We start from the raw sequence: 23883 nt of genomic DNA, 5'->3' as shown, positions 1-23883 counted from the left end.
GCTTGTGTTCGCCATCTAAATAGTGATTCTTTCTTAAACTTTGTGAAATCCACATTATTCATTGGCATTGCTTCATTTTGATTTGCATTGATCTTGTACCCTGATACTTCTCCATATTCCTTCAATTTCTTATGTAATTCTTTTATTGATATTTCTGGTAATGTTAAGTATACTATGATGCCATCTGCAAATAGACTGATTTTATTTTTCCTTCTCTTATTTTTATCCCTCTTATTTTATTTTCTGTTCTTATCAGTTCTGCCAGTGGTTCTATAGCTAACGCGAACAGTGAGGGAGATAGTGGACATCCCTGCCTAGTTGACCTGCTTAATAGTTTGATAAGTATCCATTTACTGTCACCTTCACCAATGGTCCCTTATATAATGCTTTAATCCAATTAATATATTTCTCTGGTAGGTTGAACCTCTGTAGTACTTTGAATAAATAATTCCATTCTACTCTGTCAAAGGCTTTCTCTGCGTCTAAAGCAACTGCCACTGTTGGCGTCTTGTTTCATTGTACTGCATGGATTAAGTTAATGAACTTACAGATATTGTCCGTTGTTCGTGTTTTCTTAATAAATCCAGTTTGATCTAATTTTACTATTTTTGGTACACAGTTGGCCAATCTGTTTGCTAATAGTTTAGCTATTATCTTATAATCTGTGTGAAGTAGAGATATTGGTCTATACGATGCTGGTGTTAGTGGATCTTTCCCTGTCTTTGGTATTACTGTAATTATTGCTGTTTTGCATGAATCTGGCATGTTTTGTGTTTCTTCAATCTGGTTCATTACTTCCAGGAGAGGAGGAATTAATAAGTCTTTAAATGTTTTATAGAATTCTATTGGGAGTCCATCCTCTCTCGGCGTTTTATTGATCGATAGTTTTTTTTAATATATCCTGTATTTCCTCTATTTCAAATGATTTTATTAATTTATTTTACTCCTCTTCTTGCAATTTCGGTAGTTCAATTTTAGCTAGAAACTCATCTATTTTGTCTTCTTTCCCTTCGTTCTCAGTTCGATATAGTACCTCGTAGAATTCCTTGAAGTTTTCATTGATCTCCGTTGGGTTTTTATGTAATTTGTTTGTCTTTTTTCCTTGATGCCAATACCGTTCTTTTAGTTTGTTCTGTCTTAAGCTGCCAAGCTAGTATTTTGTGCGGTTTTTCTCCTAGCACATAATACTTCTGTTTTGTCTTCATTATGTTCTTCTCCACCTTGTATGTTTGTAGTGTTTCATATTTTATTTTTTTTGTCTGCCAATTCTTTTTGTTGTATCTTCCCTTATTGCTAATTCTTTTTCTGTACTTGCTATTTCCCTTTCCAGCTGTTCTATTTCCCGATTGTAGTCCTTCTTCATCTTAGTTACATAATTTATTATCTGCCCTCTGATGAACACTTTCATTGCATCCCATAGTATAAATTTATCTTTCACTTATTCCATATTTATTTCAAAGTACATTTTAATTTGTCGCTCAATGAATTCTCTAAAATCCTGTCTTTTAAGTAGCATGGAGTTTAATCTCCATCTATATGTTCTCGGTGGGATGTCCTCCAGCTCTATTGCTAATAACAGGGGTGAGTGATCCAATAACAATCTAGCTTTAAATTCCGTTTTTCTAACTCTCCCATGGATGTGGGCTGAGAATAGGAACACGTCTATCCTTGAGTATGTTTTGTCTACCCGAATAATATGAGTATTCCCTCTCCTTTGGGTGTTGTCTCCTCCATACATCCAAAAGTTGCATTTCCTGCAATTTGGTTACTTTGTTCTTTCTGCTAGGTTTTTGTCCAGTTTTGTCCATCTTTGAGTCCAAATTAAGGTTAAAGTCCCCTCCTATCAGTATATTCCCCTGCGTATCTGCAATCTTCAAAAAGATATCTTGCATAAATTTTTGATCCTCTTCATTAGGTGCATATACATTGAGCAAATTCCAAAATTCTGAATATATCTGACACTTTATCATTACATACCTCCCTGCTGGATCTATTATTTCCTCCTCTATTTTGATTGGTATATTTTTATTGATTAACATAGCTACTCCTCTGGCTTTTGAATTATATGATGCTGCCGTTACGTGCCCTACCCAGTCTCTCCTTAATTTCTTGTGTTCCACTTCAGTTAGATGTGTTTCTTGCACGAATGCTATTTCAATTTTTTCTGTCTTCAGTAAATTTAACAGCCTCTTTCTTTTGATTTGGTTATTTATTCCATTAATATTTATAGTCATATAGTTCAACATGGCCATTTCATACTTTGTTTACCTTTCCTTGCTGCATTAAACTCCTTCCTCTTCTTCAGGCCCTCAAAATTTATGTCTGAGTAGAAAAAAAATTTTTGACCTTTGTATTCCAGTGGCTTTGTCTTCTCTCATTTTTTTCCCCATTGCCGTCTCCAATACATTTTCTCTTATTGTATATCTCAGGAATTTTACTGGAATGGATCTTGATTTTTGTTGTGGCTGTGGTTTTGGGGCTAATGTTCTGTGTGCCCTTTCTATTTCCATTCCTTCCTGTATTTCTGGCACTCCTAGGATCCTGGGGATCCATTCCTTTATAAATTTTTTCATATCTTTGCCTTCTTCATCTTCCTTAAGGGCCACTATCTTTATATTGTTTCTCCTATTATAGTTTTCCATTATATCCATCTTCTGAGCTAACAACTCCTGTGTTTCTTTAACTTTTTTAATCAGATTCTTCCAATTTCCTTTTTAAGTCGTCCACTTCCATTTTTACGGCTGTTTCTCGTTCTTCCACCTTGTCTACTCTTTTCCCTATTTCTGTCATGACCAGCTCTAAATCTACTCACTTTTTCTTCTGTACCTTTTATTCTTCTTTTATTTCATTAAATTCTCGTGCCTGCCATTCTTTTACTGCTTCCATATATTCTTCAAAAAATTTTCTATGTACAGTACATTCCCTTTATCTTCTATTTCTCTGTGCAGAGCTTAATGCTCTCTCTCCTCTTCCCCTGTGTCCGCTCCAGGACCTGTGTCCTCTACCTCTCTTCCTTGTATCTGTGTCTCTTCTGACTTTCTTGTTGGGCTGTTTATCTCAGTTTGCTGGGTATTTTTTTTTATGGTGTCTTGATGTTGGTCCTCTTCCTCTGGGCTGGTCATCTGCTGTGTCTCTGATTTCCTTTTTTCATTCTCGTCCCTCCCGTTCCCGTTATTTTCTATATCTTCCCGCTGGGAGCCCTGCTGTCGGGTCTTTCTAAGCTGGTCCCCCTCCTGTCGGTGTTATCTTTGTTGTGCGCGGTTGCGCACCTTTGTTTGGCTCCGTGAGCCATCTTTGTAGTCCTGCGTATGGTGGGTCGCGACCCTGCGGGGTTTCCACTGTCCTCAGGGTCTGGGCTCCTCTTTCCACGGCGGGTCCCTGCTTCTTCGTACAGGTAATCACCTTTTCCAGCATCTTTCCTTCTTTTCTTCCCGTTTTTGGCTTTTCTTTCTTTGGTGCCATTTCCTCCAAACCTTTATTTTTTTTATTTGTTGTGGTTTGTGTGTCTGTGGCTTTGCTTTTTCTTTACTTTTTTCCTTCTTTTCTGGAGAGGGCTGGTATTCTCTACTCCATCACATAATCAAAGGCTTGTTGATCTAAACCAAGGCTTGTTATTAACTAGAAGACTAGAGTGTATCACATGTAGGTCGACCAGTCCAGAATGATCTGGTCTGGCTCGGAGCAACCCTTTAAGACCTGCCAATAGGCGTGGCTATGATCTTAGCCAATCACAATCATCCTACACTACAATCTATACATTTACACATTGGTGATAGAATCTGTACTATCACACAGAGTCTCAATGTGGACAAGACAAAGGACATGATCGTGGACTTCAGATGGACAAGGAAAGACCACCCTCTACTGCACATCAACGACTCTGTAATGGAGAGATTGCAGAGTACCAAGTTCCTTGGAGTTCACTTAACTAGTGTCCTATCGTGGACATACAACATCTGCTCACTTGTCAGGAAGGTGCAATAGTAACTGCGCTTCCTGAGAAGACTGAAGTGGCTAACCTTCTCCCGAAGCTCTATCAAGAGTGTCCTGACCTGCTGCATCACAATGTGCTAAGTTTGCTGTAGAGAAATAGATTGGAGGTCAATCCATAGGACACAAGGGCCTCAGAGAGGATCACTGGAGTCTCCCTCCTCACCAGTGATGTGATCTACTGGGATTATTGTCTCAATAGGCATGAAAAATCATTGAAGATCCCTTCCCCTTGCACACAGATTCTTTCAGCTGCTCCCATCGAGAAAGAGATACAGGAGTATCAGAGACCACACCATCAGGTGAGGAACAGCTTCTTCCCACAGGCAGCAAGAATGCTGAACAACCAAAAGGAATTGCTTACACCAACCATCAGAGACTCTCAGATTAAATACCGGTCCTGCACATCTATGTTTTGTCCTTAAATGTGTTATGTCTGGTTGAGTATCTACACATTTTGCACTGATGACTGGAGAATGCTGTTTTTTCAGGCTGCACTTGTGCAATCAGACGACAAAAAACAAAACCACTTTTTGAAAATGTTATTTTTGATTGTATATACTTCTGTTTTATGAACAATATCGGAGATCAATCATCTACTTTTACAGAGCACTTTTGTAATGAGTTTTTTTATCCCACCTCTTCCCCTCCCTATCCTCCCTCCCACCCCAAATTAACAAAAGTGAACATAAATTATTGAGAATTTAAAAACAAAAAAAAAAGCCTCAAAGTTGTTTCCTCCATCTTGCCATTTCAGGTCTGGTGTGAGCCCACTATCCACTATTACTTTTGAAGGAAAGCATTGGGAAGGTTAATCACACCTGCATTCTAATGTACCACAAGTATGGTTGCCACACCTCAACAAATGGGTCATTTTTCCTCCTCAGATTATAGTTGATTTTCTCCAGAGGAATTCAGCTCTGTATCTCCGTGTTCTATTGAGCATTGCTCATATGAGAGTCAGATTTCAAGGTAACTGCTATACAATTGCTGGCAACCGCCAAGGCAACTTTTACAAATTGAATTTAATATTTGGACAGTCTTCAGTCTTACATCAATAATATCCCTCACAGGAACAATGGTGGGTCCAGTGGCTATTCCACCCCTGTAATTTTCTCCGGAATGTCCCCTAGTTCTACCCAAAAGGGTCTCACTGTCTCCACACCACATCTAAAGCACTATTCTGAAATCTCTGACTTAACTTGTGAAATTTTTGTGGCATGAGGAATAGCTGGTGCAGAAAATTAAATTTCACTAACCTATATCTACCTTTAATGACTGCTGACATGCTGTCCCAACACAGTCAGATCAGTGCCACTCCTGGAATGCTGTTCCTAAATTTGACTCCCACCTCTGCCTTGATTTATGGAGGCCCAGATTCAGGCCCTCATTTTGGAACAGGAGATATATAGAAGAAATGAATCAACATGTGATCCCATTTTGAATTAGAGCCTCTATGTCACTACACATCAGCATGACCAATGGATGGGCCTAAACTGCCCCTCAATTGTATATGTTGAATGTTTATTTGTTTTGGAGGGGGGTGGGAAGGGGGGGGGGAAGGTAGAGGGGGAAAGAGGGGAGAAAATGCCACTGTGTATATTTAAGAGGGAAACATTTGTATGTATTTTGGTTGATATGGTTCACAGTGTAAAAAATAAAAAAATATTTTTTAAAAAATCTTAATTGAAGATAGCCTAAGATGGTCCTGCTTGACAAATCAATTTTTTTTTTTTTAAATAGGTTGAATGATACAAGCTGAGCTGCCTTTTCTCATAGCAGTCCTCAATACACTGGATCCCTTTTTGCCACCAGGTGTCTAGGACCTTGTTACCCATGGACAAAGGTATCAATTTATTCTGGATCAGAGATGTTTTACAGGACAACCCCACTTTTAAACCAATAATCTCGTTATCTTTTGTCAAGTTTGAATTATATGTTTTAATGTGGGGTTGCCCATTTTTCACGTTATTAATTTAGTATTGTAGTGGCTCACCCACGTGGCAGGCCAACTGGCACCAGCAACCGTAGTCGAATCCGCAGGACCTCTCAGTGCAGAGCAAAACTACAGAGAGAAAGTTGACATCAGGGACCTATTAAGCAAGTGTTTAAATCAGCAAATCATTTGGTTTGAAACTCTACTCAACTCAGCGTGTTTCTTCTACTCGTGGTGGCCGATAGCCACATTGGGGACCCCAACAGTCCAAAGGCATTTTGACCGGACATGAATGACTCTAGCAACAAGGACAACACAAGTGACTCGACTTTTCAAAACGCAGTTTCCCTTTAACTGCCAACTCTGGACCGCTCAGCCCCTCGACTGATTTCAACAAAGGCCCAGTTCTGGGTCAGGAACATTGTCCCGATGAGACCAGGTACAACTACTACGTGGTGGCAGTGCTCGGCCAAGAAACGGCAGGCCAAATAATGGACTTTCTGCAGGAGCCCCTGGAGGCCTGCAGGTATGAGGCACTCAAAGCCTTGTTAGTTGGCACTCGACCTCTCACATCACGAACAGTCCATAATATTGCTGCATATGGACAGCCTAGGCAACCACGCACTGTCAGCCGTAATGAGGGACATGATGGCATTGACAGATGGCATTGACAAATGGCCATAAGCCATGTCTACTCTTTAAGCAGATCTTTGTGCAGCAGATGCCAGAGGACATCCACCTCCTACTAGCAAATGAGGATTTCTCTGACCTGCAGAAGGTGGTCGCGCATGCGGCTGTCCTGTGGCACACAAAAAGAAACTGAACAGGACATCTGCATGTAGAATTAATGCTGCGCCACGACCAAAGGCCCAGCCACCCTGCGCGCCAGAAGCAAAGCCCCCATTAAGAGACGATGACAACTCCAAGTCTTGGTGTTTCTACCATCAGAGTTGGGGATCTGGGGCCTGCTAATGCCAACCACCATGCTTATTCCAGGGAAAATGACAGGACACAGGACTAGCCATCACTGATGGCTATGGCAGCTGGCCAGCAGAATAACCTCGAATATGCTGGGATATAGACACTCCAGGTGCAGGTTTCTAGTGGACACAGGAGCAGAAATCAGCATCCTCCCCGAGATACCAGGACCAGAAATTACAGCAGCCAAAGGCAGCATCATCCGCAACTACAGCACACACACTACCCCTGTGCAATTCGGTTCCAGCCGATTATGCTGGCTGCTATATCACAACTATTGTTGGGTGCAGACTTCCTCCATGCACACTGCTGGTGAACCTGAAGGGATGACGGCTAAGCGATGCAAAGACATTTCAAATCTTTTCCCTTGGCGAGGTCAGATTGTCAGCTCCACACATGGACTCAGTCATGTGTTCAGACAATGAATTCACCAAGGTATTGTTGGAGTTCCCATCTATCATCATGCCGCAGTTTTCCACGACACCCCCCAATACGGTGTGATGCACCACATTCCCACTTGGGACACCCTCTGCATGCCCAAGCACACAGGTAAGCTCCAACAAGTGAGGAAGGAGTTTAACAAGATGGAGATGGGCATCTTGCAACGTTCAGACAGCCCATGGGCCTTTGCACTCCACGAGCTGGCCAGGTCCGCAGGAAGATGTAGGCCATGAGGGGTTTATAGGAGGCTGAACGAAGTGACCATCTCAGATAGATACCCAGTCCTGCACATCCAGCACTTCACGGCCAACCTGCATGGATGGGGCATGCATCTTTTCAAACACGGACCTGGTGGTGCGAGGGTATCAACAAGTTCCTGTATACCCAGATGATATCCCAAAGGCAGCCATCATATCCCTGTTTGGCCTTTTCAAAATCCTCAGAATGCTGTTTGGCCTCAAGAACACAGCCCAAACCTTCCAATGCCTCACTGATGCAGTAGTGTGGGACCTGGACTTTCTGTTCATCTACCTGAATAGCACCCTGGTAGCTAGTCTCTCCAGCCAGGAACACCTAACACACTTGCACCTATCTGCTGCCACCTCAGTGACTACAGCCTGCCGGTCAACCTCACCAAGTGTACCCATCATTGACTTCTTGGGGCATCGGATCAATTGTCACAGAGCTGTTCCCCTGCCAGGGAATGTGGAGACCATTTGCACATTTGCCAGGCCCAACACAGTCAAAGGCCTGCAGGAATGTGTCAGGGTGGTTAATTTTTACCTCCGTTTCATCCCCTCAGCGGCCCAGGTCATGCGTCAACATCCAGGTGTGTTCCCTGCCCGCATCACCTCGGACAGAGGGGCACAGTTCACCTCGGCTCTTTGGTCAGCGGTAGCGCACCTACTACGAATCAAGCTCCCAGATGACTGTGTATCAACCTCAATCGAACAGCGTGGTTGAATGTTTCCAAGGGTCCAATTGGGTAGATGAAATCCCCAGGTGCTACTGGGCTTCCGCACAGCCCCCAAGACCTGGCAGCGTCACCTGCCGAACTAGTTAACAGTGCACCGCTCACAGTACCCGGTGAATTCATGCCCGCACCCTGTGGCCAAAAGGACAGCAGAGGTCCTGAGTAGATTTCAGGACACACTCTGAACACTGGTTCCAGTGCTGACGTCCCACCAAGGGGCAAGGCCCTCCTTTGTACCCAAAGACCTGCAGCAGAGCAAGTACGTGTTTGCACGGTGAGGAACGCACAGTCCACCCCTGTAGCAGCCATGTAAAGGACCTTTCAAAGTGTTAAGTCATAATGGGGCCACTCGTTTTTAATGTGGGTGGCCGGGAGGAGACATTTACTATGGACTGTCTCAAGCCGGCACACCTGGATGTTGAGCACCCAGTCGTGGTCCCATCTGTCAAGAGGTGAGGGAGGCTACGTAAAGCAGACAGTGTATGGAGTATGGTTTTAGCGCCTCCATTCACCTCAAGTCAACCAGTCGCAAGCTATGGTGGACAAGACAATATAATAATCATTTGTAGCAAAACCAAATAAAATCTCTGCTATGTTAGCGCAGCAACAAGGTTCATACGGTTTACCCAAGAAAGAAACTCCAGTTTTTAATGGAGATTCATTACCATAACTGGCGTTCATGAAATCTTTTGATCAAAATGCAAAAGATCGTCTTTATTACTTGGAACATTATACTGGAGGACAGTCCAAAGAGTTAGTCAAAAGTTGCCAATTATACGAATCCAGAACAAGGTTTTAATAGGGCAAAAGAATTATTGCAATATCATTATGGCAATGAATATAGAATCTTGTTTATGTAGGCCCTTGCAATTTTTTCTTGGTCAGCAATAAAATCAGAGGACACAAAAGCTTTACAAGTATATGCACTCTTTCTGAGAGGATGTTGTAATGCAATGGGAGGTAGTGTACATTTGCAAGAGCTAAATTTGCTTGCTAATTTATCAATTATTATAAACAAATTACCTTACAAGCTGAAGAATTTATGGAGAACCAAAGCAGAGCTTGGGATTCTTACTGGAAGGGATGCCACTTTTTGGAATTGCATGCGCATATTAACACTGCCAGTATTTGGAAATATTAAGAATACTTCAATAATTCCTAAAGTTGTAAAGAAGTCCAAGTCATCGTCTCAACAGAAGCCAAAGGACCTTTGTTACTGCTGTGTCAGATACAAGCACAGGAAAGAACAAGGAAACAAGGGAAAAGGAAGATCAAACTGTTCAGGAAAGCCATTTATATTGCAAAGGTAAGCATGCTTTAGAAAGATGTTCACAAAAAGTTACATAATGAGAAATTAACCTTTTTTTAAAGAATGGAATAGGTTTTGGATGCTTGTGTAAAGGATACATGAGCAAAACCTGTAATAAGTGACTCAGTTGTGATAAATGCAGTTTAAAGCATCCCAAGTTACTGCGTACTCAACAAAAAAGTTGAGAAAGATGTCAAACAATCTGAATCCAAGACCAAAGACACAGTCAGAGAGGATGCTTCAGCTTCAGTTCAGTCTTACTGGGGCCAGTGACAAAACCCTCTCAATAGTTCTTGTGCAGGTTAAAGCTAAAAAGGGGAGCTTCATACTGAAGACCTATGCATTTCTTGATCCAGGAAGTACTGCATCATTTTGTACTACTGAATTAATGAATAAACTTAACCTTCATGAAAAAAGATCACAGATCTTATTGAAGACAATGAATGATGAAAGGAACATTGAAACTAATATAGTTTCGCTTTACAGTTTGCTGGATTGAATAGTAATGAATTTTGTGATCTTTCACGTTTATATACTCAGAAGACTATGCCTGTGAATAAGGAGAATATTCCATGTCAGGATGATATCAAACAGTGGACTCATTTAAAAGATGTTTGCTTACCTAAAATTAAGATGTTAATTGGATTAAATGTATCAAAAGCTCTTGAACCTCCAGAGGTAATAAGGAGTCAAAATGATGGACCTTATGCTGTGAGAATGTTGCTTGGATAGACAATTAACAGACCATTAAGAGGAAAACTGAATAATGATCAGGAGGAATTGAACATGAATGTCAACAGAATTTCAGTTGTGAAACTTAATGAACTGGGGGCAACAACAGTTTAAAAATGATTTTCCTGAATATCTTCACAGATATTCAAGAACCTTCAAAGGAGGGCAAGCAGTTTCTGGATTGTTTCAAATTCTGTTAAATATGATGATGGTCATTACTGTGTAGCATTACCTTTGAAGAAAAGAGAATATGTAGGCCAGATAATAATAATTGCAGAACAGCGTATGCGTAATTTAAAGAGAAAATTCAAGAGATGTTCCTCCTTTCATTTGGAATATACAAATGGCATGTTGGACATGATAGCCAAAGGTTATGTAGAAAAAGAATCAGAAGATACCTTGGAACATAAAGATGGTATTTACTTCATCATTAAGTTATACATCCACAAAAGAAACCATGTAGTATTTGATTGTGGAGCATCATAAGGAGTTTTATTGAATTCTCAACTTTTACAAGGTCCAAACTTAACCAGTACTTTAATAGGTGTTCTAATAAGATTTTGTAAAGAGCCTATTGTAATTGCTGCAGATAATGAAGTGATGTTTTATCAAGTACCATAAGAAGATTGTGATTTTTTTTTTTTTAAAAACTATCTTTATGGTGGCCTAATGGAGATTACATTAAAGACATGATTGTCTACAGAATGACAGTTTATCTACTTTGAGCAATTTCGTCACTGAGTTTTCTCTCGGAAATGTGCTGAAGATAATAAAGAGCAATTTAGTTCTCAAGCTATAAGCATCATCAGAAATAATTTCTATCTTGATGATTGTCTTGCTTCAGAGGTTTCAACAAAAAAAGCAATAGAGCTTTATCAAGAGTTAAAAGGTATCTGTAATAAATGAGTGTTACAAGTCCAGAGGACCCCAAAACCCAGCAGCAATAGAAATTCACCAAGGCAAAAGTTCCTTTAATTATCTTTAAAGATGAAAACAGGATCAAACTAACTTATTACTATTAACTTAACCCCCTTCTAATTCTAAGTGCACTTGTATATAATCTGTAAGTTCAGAAAAGTTCTTTGATTCTGTTAGGTCTGCTTTGTTCATGAATGAGTGAGACAAACACCAGGCTGAGTCGAAATCAGGGTTCTTTGTTCTTTATTACCGGATTGTAACACTTGCGACCAACCAGGTTAGTCGGAGAATGCATTCTGCCGTTATCAGCAAAATGGTGATTTTTTATACCCTTGGATATGTGCTTAGAACATCATCATATCATTACTTGTCCAATGACTAAAACTGTTGCTATCCTTTCCCTGCTAGCTTCCTGCCTCTCAATCCATCAATGTCTCTCTTATCTTGTAAGTACAAGGATGCATTCACATCTTGTTACTGCCCCGTACATTCCCATCTCATGATGTTTTACCTAACAGGAGTACAAGGACACCTCCCCTTCTTGTTACAGCCTTGTACAGGGTAACTCCCTACACATTCCCATCTCATGATGTTTTACCTTACAATTCACAGTCCAATCTCACCGGTATCATACTGAGCACAGAATTTAACATTTATGAACTTTCACCAGGCTTTTGAGCTTAAAGGTAAATGGTTACCACTCAGGAAGGTTCTAGTTGATTTCAGAAAGAGATTTGTTGCTTGTTGGTCACACAAAAACTGATTCCCTTCAGTGTCTTGCCAAAGAAACTTGCCCCATCAAGGGTTTTCCAGACGATAATCTCTTCTTCCAGGTCACCAGAGTTCATCGTTTCCTTTATTTCAGGAGAAACGCTCTAGGCAGCCATTTCCTCTTGTAGGGAATACAAGAGTTTTGAATAAGCTAAACTAGGAACTCACACCCCAGCTTCAAAAAGGGGTCTTAACAAGCAGACCCAAAAGCGCTCTCTCTTACTCCTCCCCCCCCAAAAAAAACCACATGACCCCTCTTAGAGGGGCAAACTACAACTAGACAGATTGCTGGCACTAGAATCAGCCTCCTGAGCCTGGCCATCTGTTGCTTTAAAGACAATAGTCCATTTACTCCACAGCATCAGTCCTACTTGTGAAATCTCCATAGGCATTCTTCAAAGTTTCTGTAAAGTCACTGTGGACATGAAGTCTCTCTTTCAGCAAAGCTCTTGCATTTCAAATGAGATGTCTTTTGTGAAATTATAATGTCTGTTTCTGAAGTGACATACACTAAACCCCCACAATCTCTTTTAAAGTCATATTTATATATAAAATTATAATATACCCTATAAGAGGTTTCTTCCTTACGAAATGGATTAGCAACAGTCAAGATGTGTTCGCTGATATTCCTGAGTCAAAGAGAGCAAAGGAGACAAAACATCTTCATTTTGATTTTTAAAAAGAATTCTAGGGGTACAATGGTGTGTTCAATCTGATGATTTCATATTCAAAATGTTTTGGAAAGAACAGCCTTTAACAAGTTCAATATACGATCCTTTGGGAATATTGACACCGGTAGTAATCAATAGCCAAGAAAATTCTGCAAAAGTTTAGATAGGATGAAACTATACCAGAATCCATCACACAAGATTGGAGCAATTGGATTGAGAGTCCTAAAACATTAGAAAATGTTGAAGTCAAGAAATGTTTTAAACCAATAGGTTTTGGAACTGCCACATTTGCTCAATTACACCACTTTGCTGATGCAAGCAAAGGTGGTTTTGGTACTCTAAGTTATTTAATACTACAAAATAACCAAGAGCGTACATCACACATGTCAAACTCTGGCCCGCGGGCCAAATTCGGCCCACGATATAACTATATTTGGCCCGCAAGATCATATCAAAAATGTATTAGAGGTGGCCCGCTGGCCGCCGCGCCAGTATAGCGCATGCACAGTAACCACTGTGTCCCAGGGTGAAAGAGAGAGAGAAAATTCCTGGTCCTTGAAAAGTAGTGGTGGGTGGTTTTATAAACACGCTGTCATGTCCCCCCGCCCACCCCCCCACCGCAGCGCGGCCTGGCCGGTGTCAGGGGAAGCTAAGGCCGCTTCCCAGCGCCCGGAACCCCAGGGGCACAGCATTTCTTGGAGCTGCAGATGGAATCGGGATGCTGGAGGGAAGATTGGGGCTCCCCGCCTGGCGATGGGGACGCCAGCCGCGCCGGCCACCCTGCGCCTTCCCACCGGACCAGCGGCGGGTACCCGGAGTACACGTGGAGAGCGAGGCTGGTCGGGCAGGTAGGGTGGAACCCCCCCGCCAATCCCGGGAGTGGCGTGGGCTGGATCGGGATTAGACACGCTCACCTGCTCCTCCACCGCTGACCGGGATCCCAGCGCGGTCCTGAGTGCGGAGACTGCCCTGGAATGGTCCTGGGACACTGGCACGGAAAGAAAAGGGGGATCCGGGAGAAACTCAGCAGGTCAAGGGGGGGGTCCGGGAGAAACTCAGCAGGTCAAGGGGGGGGGTCCGGGAGAAACTCAGCAGGTCAAGGGGGGGGTCCGGGAGAAACTCAGCAGGTCAAGGGGGGGTCCGGGAGAAACTCAGCAGGTCAAGGGGGGGGTCCGGGAGAAACTCAGCAGGTCAAGGGGGGGGTCCGGGAGAAACAGCAGGTCAAGGGGGGGGTCCGGGAGAAACTCAGCAGGTCAGGGGGGGGGGTCCGGGAGAAACTCAGCAGGTCAAGGGGGGGGGGTCCGGGAGAAACTCAGCAGGTCAAGGGGGGGGGGGTCCGGGAGAAACTCAGCAGGTCAAGGGGGGGGTCCGGGAGAAACAGCAGGTCAAGGGGGGGTCCGGGAGAAACTCAGCAGGTCAAGGGGGGGTCCGGGAGAAACTCAGCAGGTCAAGGGGGGGTCCGGGAGAAACTCAGCAGGTCAAGGGGGGGTCCGGGAGAAACTCAGCAGGTCAAGGGGGGGTCCGGGAGAAACTCAGCAGGTCAAGGGGGGGTCCGGCAGAAACTCAGCAGGTCAAGGGGGGGTCCGGCAGAAACTCAGCAGGTCAAGGGGGGGTCCGGCAGAAACTCAGCAGGTCAAGGGGGGGTCCGGCAGAAACTCAGCAGGTCAAGGGGGGGTCCGGCAGAAACTCAGCAGGTCAAGGGGGGGTCCGGCAGAAACTCAGCAGGTCAAGGGGGGGTCCGGCAGAAACTCAGCAGGTCAAGGGGGGGTCCGGCAGAAACTCAGCAGGTCAAGGGGGGTCCGGCAGAAACTCAGCAGGTCAAGGGGGGTCCGGCAGAAACTCAGCAGGTCAAGGGGGGTCCGGCAGAAACTCAGCAGGTCAAGGGGGGTCCGGCAGAAACTCAGCAGGTCAAGGGGGGTCCGGCAGAAACTCAGCAGGTCAAGGGGGGTCCGGCAGAAACTCAGCAGGTCAAGGGGGGTCCGGCAGAAACTCAGCAGGTCAAGGGGGGTCCGGCAGAAACTCAGCAGGTCAAGGGGGGTCCGGCAGAAACTCAGCAGGTCAAGGGGGGTCCGGCAGAAACTCAGCAGGTCAAGGGGGGTCCGGCAGAAACTCAGCAGGTCAAGGGGGGTCCGGCAGAAACTCAGCAGGTCAAGGGGGGTCCGGCAGAAACTCAGCAGGTCAAGGGGGGTCCGGCAGAAACTCAGCAGGTCAAGAGGGGTCCGGCAGAAACTCAGCAGGTCAAGGGGGGGTCGGCAGAAACTCAGCAGGTCAAGGGGGGTCCGGCAGAAACTCAGGAGGGGCCTGACCTCCCCAGGACCGTTGCCCACTCCCGCTCCCTGCCGCAGGCCGACCCGCGACTCACGGTGACGGGGCCGCTGATCCGCCGAGATGCCGCCCTGCAGCTAGAGCCGATGCCCCCGCACTGTCGTTGTCCAACTCAATCGCCCACAAACCCCGCCCTCCCGCACACAGGCCTGAGTAAGTATTATGAACTTTAATCTCAGGATAAAACAATCTTCCAATAGTTTCATGTCACAGTGATAAATATATTCCTGGTTAAAAATGGTCCTGCACCTGGATACAAGCTCATTAGGCATAAAACTTGAAAAGTGTGTAAATCAAAGGACATCTGTACCAATGCAAAAAGGGCATGGCAAATAACCCTGCTAGAGTTCATGCCCACAATCAGTCACCCATTTGATTGTTTCAGGAATCATGTTATTCTCCCACTTTCTCAATAGCCCTCAGATTTTACTATTCGACAGCACACTAGCAACATTTGACAAATCCTCTATAGAGAAATATTATTTATTGAATATTTTATTTCTCATTTGTTGATGCTTCTGGAAAGAGTTTATCCAAAACTATTATTAAACATTTATTTTAATAAGAAAAAGTTTAACATTACATATGTTGAAAGAAGAGAAAACATGCAGATGTTGTTGAAAATTGTCAATAAATATTTAGTTCGGCCCTCGACTTAGTCCAAGTTTTTAAATTTTGGCCCTCCGTGAATTTGAGTTTGACACCCCTGGCGTACATTGTGGATTTGTAATGGGAAAAGCCACAGTGGCACCATTAAAGTTAATCCCCATACCTCAAATGGAAATGACTGCCACTATTACAGCGAGCAAAATGGACACTATGCTTACAGATGGAGTTAGCAGACTATGTTTTGGACTGATAGTAAATCAGTGCTTAAATACATTAAAAACAAAACCACATGGTTTTGTACCTTTGTAACTAAGTTAATGAAATTGAAAGGTTTTGCATGCTAATCAATTGAGATATATTAAAACAGTGGATAATCCAGCTGATATGGCTTTACAAAGATCAAAAGGTCAATCTTTTCTGAAAAGAGCCAACACATGGATATACGGTCCTCAATTTCTTTCACAATCTTAAGAAAAATGCCCTCAAAATCCAGAAGACTTAAAAGAAACTTCAATGGAGGATCCTGAAATCCAAAACACTAATGTAAATACTATTCAAATATCTAATGAAAATGATCCAATCACTCAATTAATTTGCAATCACTCCTCATGGATTCGTTTGAAAAAGGCTTTAGCATAGATTCTTGGGTTAAAAACTATGCTTTTATAGCACATCAAGAAAGCGAATCTGAAGATTTGAAAGAGCTGTTTCCTAACAGTTGATGAGCTGACAAATGCCGAATTGAAGATTATTCGTTTTTCAGAAAAAGGAATTTGATAACAGATATCAAAATTGAAGAATCTAAATGTTACAAAAAACATTTACAGGCTAAGTTCTATTCTTGTAAATGATGTATTGAGAGTAGGAGGAAGATTGGAAAAAGCAATAATGTCAGAGGTGAAATATCCAATTATATTAGCTAAGGAATTTCATATTTCTGATTTGATTGTTCAACATATACATAGAAAACAGGTCACGGTGGATGTAATCACATGTTATCAGAACTGCGCAAGAAATATTGGATTCTTGGTGCTTCAACATTGATCAAAAGAATTATATCAAAATGTGTTAATTGTCAATATGCAAATTCTAAACCTGGACAACAACAAATGGCAGATTTCCCACAGTACAGTTTTTCACCTGATGAACCCCTATTTACTTACATGGGAGTTGATTATTTTAGTCCTTTGCAAGTAAAACGAAGAGGTACTGAAAAACAATAGAGAGCTATTTTGACCTGTTTGACTACGAGAGCAATTCATACTGAAGTGGCATCATTGCTTGATACAGACTTTTATCAATGTTCTTAGACGTTTTATAGACAGATGTGGTCAAGTAAAGGAATTACATTCTGATAATGGATTTAACTTTATAGGAGCAGACTACAAAAAGCAAATCAAAATTGGAATGAACATCAAATTCATGATTTATTATTTCAGAAAGAAATTAATTGGATATTTAACCCACCCACAGGATCACATCATGGTATGTGGGAAAAAATGATAAGATCAATCAAAAAAATTTTTAATTCCATTTTGAATGGTCAAATATTCAATGATAACAATCTTCAGAGAGTTTTGGGAGAATTTGAAGCTATTTTAATAGTTGTTCAATGACAAAAATAACTGTTGATTCAAATGACGTTAAGGCACTTCCACCAATCATCTCCTACTTCTTGAATCATCTTCCTTTGATGCCTCCAGGTCAATTTCAAAAAGAAAATATTGTGGCAGCGCTCATCCTCATGGCGAACCAGCCCCTCTTGTATTGCCACATGGCAGGGCAGCCAAGGGGAAATGGTGTCATCAGAGGTTTCTCTCTGACTCCAGCGCCCCTTCCAGCGTGCACCCTGGGTAACAATAATGATATCACAATGCACCAGGTGTCTGAGCTCATGCTGCCCTTAAAGGGGCGTGCTGAATTTTAATAAAAACAGTCGTTAACGACCCTCAACGTGGTGGCTGTGTCTCTTCCACTGCTCACACCACCACAATATCTATGCAAGATGTAGATGGAAAGAGTGCAATTTACTGCAGATTTATTTTGGAAAAGATTAAAGAGCATCTTTCATTATTACAAGAATGACAAAAACGGTCTAAAGTTAAACACAGTTTTTTTATGCAGAGATATTATTATCATTATGGACATTTTTTAACCAAGAAATTCTTGGTTGCAGGGTAAAATTGTGGGATACAGTTCCACACAAGAAAGGATTTGTTCGGCAAGTGTGGATTAAAACCAAAACTGGTTACTTAAATAGACTTATTACTAAAATGTCTTTCACAGGAAGCTGAAAGTTTTGATTTCTAACCTTATACTTACTATATTTACTTATGCATCTTCTTTCTTTGGCTTGGCTTCGCGGACGAAGATTTATGGAGGGGGTAAAAAGTCCACATCAGCTGCAGGCTCGTTTGTGGCTGACAAGTCCGATGCGGGACAGGCAGACACGATTGCATCTATAATAGTCATTATTTTACATTAGTCATTAATGTTTATTATAATGGGCCAGAATTTAAAGGTTAAAATCTTGTTTTTTGATTCTTAGTAAATTTTGGGTCTGTTTCTTTAAAAGAACTATTGGCATCCCGCATCATGTTCGCAATGATCGCCACCAAAAAAAAGACACTGGCGTGGACGAAGGAGGCTGAAGCAGCTTTTGTCGCTACAAAGGATGCCCTGGCAAGTGCCACCCTACTGGCTCACCTGCAGTCTGATGCCCTCTCTGTGGACATATCAGCCACAGAGCAATCGGTGGAAGGTCAGTGGAGTCATATGTCCTACATCTCAAGAGTTCACTACAGATATCCGGAACTTAGCGGGCAAGGACAATGTTGTAGCGGACGCACTCTCGTGACCCACACTTGTGACCCACACATTAGCCCCCCCCCCGGCCTCAACTATCACAGGTGCAAAAGGGAAATAACGAGACACAAGCATTCCATACCAGCCTCCGCCTCAAGGATCTCAAGCTGCCAGACACCTCCAGCACGCTGCTATGCAACGTCTCCACTGGCACACCACGTCCGGTAGTGCCACAATAGTGGAGGCAGCAAGCCTTCAAAATGGTCCACAACCTGGCGCACCCATCTATCAAAACCTCAGTCCACATGGTGGCGGAGCGATTCATGTGGCACGGCCTCAAGAAGCAGGTTGCTTAGATGGCGCGCAACTGCACCCAATGCCAGACCTCCAAAGTCCACCACCATGTGGTGCAGCATTTCAACCACCTGGCAAAGCGTTTAGAGCATATCCACATAGTCATTGTGGGCCCCCTGCTGGTGTCCAGGGACTCTCGTTACCTGCTTACAGTGGTTGAGGGCATGATGAAGTGGCTGCTATCCCCCTCAGACACTTCTGCCGAGTCCTGTGCCAGGGCGCTACTTCCCATTGGATTGCGAGGTTCGAGTTCCAGCACACATGACCAGCGACAGGGGCACCCAGTTTAAATCTGCCAACTGGACATAACTCGTGACCCTCCTGGGAATAAAGCTGCATCATACCACCACCTACCACCCCCAGGCCAATGGGCTCATGAAGTGCTTCCACCGCCACCTCAAATCAGCCCTCATGGCGCAGCTGGATGGTCCAAACTGGACAGATGAGCTCCCCTGGATCCCGTTAGATATCAGGACAGCCTCCAAGGATGATCTGCAAGCATCCTCCACAGGCACCCCTTTCCCTACCCAGTGAGTTCCTCTGCCCACACGCGGACTCCAGCACCGTAAACAGACATTACTAATGGACTTACAGGACGGCCCCACCCTCCCACCCGGTATCCCTAAGGACTTAGCCACCACAGACTTTGTGTTTGTTCCACGAGGCCCACACCCAGCCCAACTGCCATACAAAGGCCCCTACAAAGTCCTGAAATGAGCAGACAAGACATTCACCCTAGACATTGGGGGCAGAGATGAACTGTTTACAGCGGACAGACTGAAAGCGGTACACTCAGACCCTAACTAACCAGTGGCTACAGCTCAGCCCAAAAGACAGGGACGGCCGCCCAAAGCGGCGAGACACTAAAAACGATTCTGGGGGTATTGTGTGGCGGCACATATCAATATGCAGGCAAACCAGCCCCGCACGTCATGGTCGCGATAGCGGAGCAGCTGTGTTAAGATGGTGCCGACGGGTCTTGGGAGTGCATCGTGGCCTTAGCTACAGTGCGTGCTTTTCGGCAGCGTGGTGAAGTCAATGCCAACGGGGGGCGGGACATGCACCTGCACTCAAAGGCGCGTGCGGACATTAGAATAAAATCAGTTGGAAATGAAACTCACACCGACCTGTGGTTTTCTTTCAATTGTGGTAGCTATTGCTACAACAGTATAGAAAGATTGAGCAAAGGATAGAGAAGAGATATGGGAAAAACTAGACCCACTAGAAATTTTCAGTAGAAGAAATAATAAAAATTGTTGGGGTAAAGGAGGGTGTCGAGGGAAAGACCCAATGGCATTTTTCATTGAATGGATCCCTGAGATATTTTGAAAAGAAAGAATGGAGAGAGTCCTCCAAATAGAAAGAGGGAAGAGAGTCCAATGGGCCCAGGTCCAGGATAGCGGCCTTGCTCTGTCTTAATTAAACTCCTGAAATATCAGGACAGGGAATTCATTTTATGCGCGGTGGCTATGGATGCAATGGAGAGAGGTGGCCTGGTAGAGTTCAAAGGGGGTAATGTTCTCTTTAACCCAGACACAAGTGTGGCGCCTTTAAAAAGATGCAAGGAGTTTGACCCAGTTAAGAAGCTGTTAAGGAATAAGGGAATCACCTTTATATTGTTGCACCCAATGAGCCTGACTCATGGCAGCCTCGTTTTCCCGCTTTGTAGGCCATAGGACGTCTGCTTGGACCGCTCCCTTGGGTGGGTCAGAGAAGTCTTCATCAGCCAACAGAAAGAAGCTGGATATCTGCTCTAGGAATGTCTGCTCAAACATAAGGCAGTCTGTGTCCTGCTAGAGCGAGCATCTCGTCCATGAGGGCAGACGGGGGCCTGTCTCCTAAGCCATCCAGGTGCATGAGCCTGGCAGTACACTGGCATCTAGACAGGTTAAACATGCTAAGGAGTAGTTGTTTGAGTACGGGGTATTTACCCTCCTCGGGTGGGTCATGGATCAGGTCGTCCACTCTGATGGCCATTTCCTGGTTGAGGGAGCCGATGACATGGTAAAACATCGCTGAGTCTGAGGTTATCTGCCTGAGGTGAAACTGCACTTCTGCTTGCCCAAACCGTGTGCACGGGTGAAGCGTCCAGAAGGGGGGCAGTTTTACAACGACTGCGTTCACTGCTGTTGTGTCCATGATTGAGAGGCTAGAAATGTCTGGATTCGTCCGGGTCACCAATGTAGCGATAGCTACTGCGATTGAAAGAAAACCACAGGTCGATGTGAGTTTCAGTTCCAACTGACTTTATTCAAATGTCCGCACGCGCCTTTAAGTGCAGGTGCAAGCCCCATCCCGCATCATCACATTGATGTCACCACACTGACGAAAAGCGTGCGTTGTGGCCGAGGCCACGATGCACTCCCAAGACCCGACGGCACCATCTTAACACAGCTGCTCCACTATCGCGACTGTGACATGCAGGGTCGGTTCGCCTGCGTATCGATGTGCGCCGCCACACAATCTTCCACCCTTTCAATTCTGTCCTCCACCGCTGACACCCTCCCAGACAATTCCCCCATGGCTTTCCTGATTTCTCCCATTTATATTAACAAGTCTTTTAAAATTTTCCTTAGTCTGTTCTGAGATTTCCACCACCGTCTCCATCACATCTTTAATGTCCTTCATGGAGGACTCAAAGTCCTCTCTCTTCATTCTGCTTTCCTCCTCTTCTCTACACGAGGCTTCAGGCCTCCTTGCCACCAATTATCTCCTCACTGTCCATGCCACTTCCCAACATCCTCATCATGGGTTCACCCTGTGTTGAAAGCAAGGCTACTTCCAATTCACTGCCTGCATTTCCCCACCTCCCTCCAATCCTCCGACATTCCCAGCGCTGATGCTGTTACTGGCCTTTGTTTCGCTAACTGGGCATCACCTCTTCTGCACTGTTGCCTGCGCTCTTTCCCAGGCCCGCCAACAGGCATATGTAGCTCAGTGCCATCAAGATTGCGGCCAGCCGATCCAGGTGAGTCATCTGTTTGTGGGACAGGTCACAACTCCATCCCTTTTACTCTGCCCACGAATGCCTCGAACTGGCTCTGCCATCTTCCCCATCACAAGGCCACTGCTCTTGGTCATCAAGGGGCACTGGAGTCGGCAATTCTTTTGGGGTGAGTTTTTTTTTAAATTAAATCCTTCCTCCCCATTCCTTTGATGTTTATTATTTTTTCTGGCACTTTTATTCCAAACCACCCCCCCCCCCCCCAACTTCTTATTCTAGTTGTTTTTCATTAGTTTCACTTTGCTTTCCTTGGAGCTCTGGTTCCTGCACGTACTCCCTCCTCTACATCATGTGACTCCTCAACTAAACTCCACTCGACTTGAAACAAACTTTTCATCTTTCCAGATGCTGCCACTGCACCCCTCTCTGCCACTGGATCCTTGACTTCCTCGTTGAAGGACCACATTCTGTACAAATTGGTAAACAAATCTCTTCCTTAATGACCATCAACACAGGCACACATCAAGGATGCATGCTTAGTACACTGCTCTACTCGCTATACACCCATGACTATGAAGTCAGGCTCAAATCCAATGCTATCTACTAATTTGCCAACGACATCATAGTTGTTGGCAGAATCATAAATGGCAATGAAGAAGCATACAGGAGGGAGATAGATCAGCTCGTTGAGTGGTCCAGTAATGGAAAGAGTCAAGAACTTCAAATTCCTGGACGTCAATATCTCTAAGGATCTATCCTTGAGCCTCCACATCAATGCAATCATGAAGAAGGTTCACCGAAGATGTTTGAAACTTTCTACAGGTGTAGCGTGCGGAGCATTCTGGCTGGTTGCATCAATGTCTGGTATGAAGGTGCCAATGCTTAGGACAAGAAAAAATGTCAGAGGGTTGTTAACTCAGCCTGTGACATCACGGGCACCAGACTTTACTCCATTGAGGACATCTACAAGAGGCAGTGTGTTAATAAAACTATCCTCAAGGAGCCCCATCACCCAGGCCATGCCCTCTTCATTCTGCTACCATCAGGAAAAAGGTACAGGAGCCTCAAGACGAGCACACAGCAGCACAAGGTCAGCTTCTTCCACAATGCCATCAGATTCTTGAACAATGAACCAACGACACTGCCTTACTTTGACTTTTCATGCAATATTTTTTATTCATTGTTGCAAGATGGTTTATATGAATGTTTGCATTGTGATGCTGTCACAAAACAACGAATTTCGTGCCTTGTTCATGACAATAAATTCTGATTCTGCCTAACCTGCTGAGTTTTGCCAGCATTTTCTGTTTTTACTTCAAATTAATTTAATTTAAACCAGACCACATAAACAATCCCTCAAGGATATTAATGCCATCTGTAATGAGGTGAAATCTGGTCAGATTATATTGTTCCCCTCTTTCCCCTAAACTGGGTTTAATATACCTTCTTCCAAATCAAGCTGCACTCAAATTAGTCTTGCTGTATTCAAAAATATTTTCTAAAATATGAAATCCAAAAGATTCAGTTCACCACAACTTTTTTTTAAAAAACCAGCACTAAGTCACACTAAGTCTCATTCCATCCTTGTTCATAATCAGTGTCCTATATTAACTTTACATTAATTTTCACACCAAATTTAGTGCTCATTAACATCAACCAACCATCCCTCCCCAATTATGTAACTTTCTCAACCCACTTCTAATTCTGAATTCTTGTGCACCCCCACTTTTAAGTGGTCCATCCGTAAGCAGGTCCTATTCTCCTTAAACCTTTTATCATCTCGACTTTGTACAGTACATCAAAAACATTTCTTAAACTGACCTCCCTCGAATTAATGCCATATTCCTGTAAAATGTCATGGGATATTTTACTAAATTAAAAGGGTACTGCATGAATGAAAGTCGTTGAAATGTAGAGTTATTTTGGGGGGCTATTTAAACCTCATTCAGTAATTGCCTGCCCTCAAAATTCAGTATTTAAAAAATTTGTCAGTTCCTTCTTTACAGCTATTGAAGTTATTTTTTTAAACTAAAGCAAACTGGAATCTCCCTTTGATTACATTTGTCTTTCCTCCTGTATACTGGCTGTTCCAGCTGTTGTTTCTGACTTCCAGCATTTACTGTATGT

The 23883-nt window shown here is 43.6% G+C and overlaps 1 protein-coding gene across 8 annotated transcripts in view; it reads right to left on the bottom strand.

Moving 5' to 3' along the window:
- The window catches only part of pds5b (PDS5 cohesin associated factor B), a 275445-nt gene that overhangs the window by 245530 nt on the left and 6032 nt on the right, over window positions 1-23883 (bottom strand). Inside the window, exons 2-3 of one of the 8 annotated variants that reach the window (XM_069891620.1) lie at window positions 17976-18112; window positions 16817-16862 (exon numbers count right to left, since the gene is read on the bottom strand). The exons of 5 other annotated variants lie outside the window; for them this stretch is intronic. The gene's annotated coding sequence lies outside the window, so the exon portion shown is untranslated. Of the gene's footprint in view, window positions 1-5986; window positions 6007-16816; window positions 16863-17975; window positions 18113-23883 lie in introns of those variants that run through there. 2 more of the 8 variants (XM_069891619.1, XM_069891622.1) reach the window with 2 other exon arrangements.

This window comes from Narcine bancroftii, chromosome 7, assembly GCF_036971445.1.
Source record: "Narcine bancroftii isolate sNarBan1 chromosome 7, sNarBan1.hap1, whole genome shotgun sequence".
Lineage (NCBI taxonomy): Eukaryota > Metazoa > Chordata > Chondrichthyes > Torpediniformes > Narcinidae > Narcine > Narcine bancroftii.
This window is presented reverse-complemented; position numbering and strand designations above follow the sequence as displayed.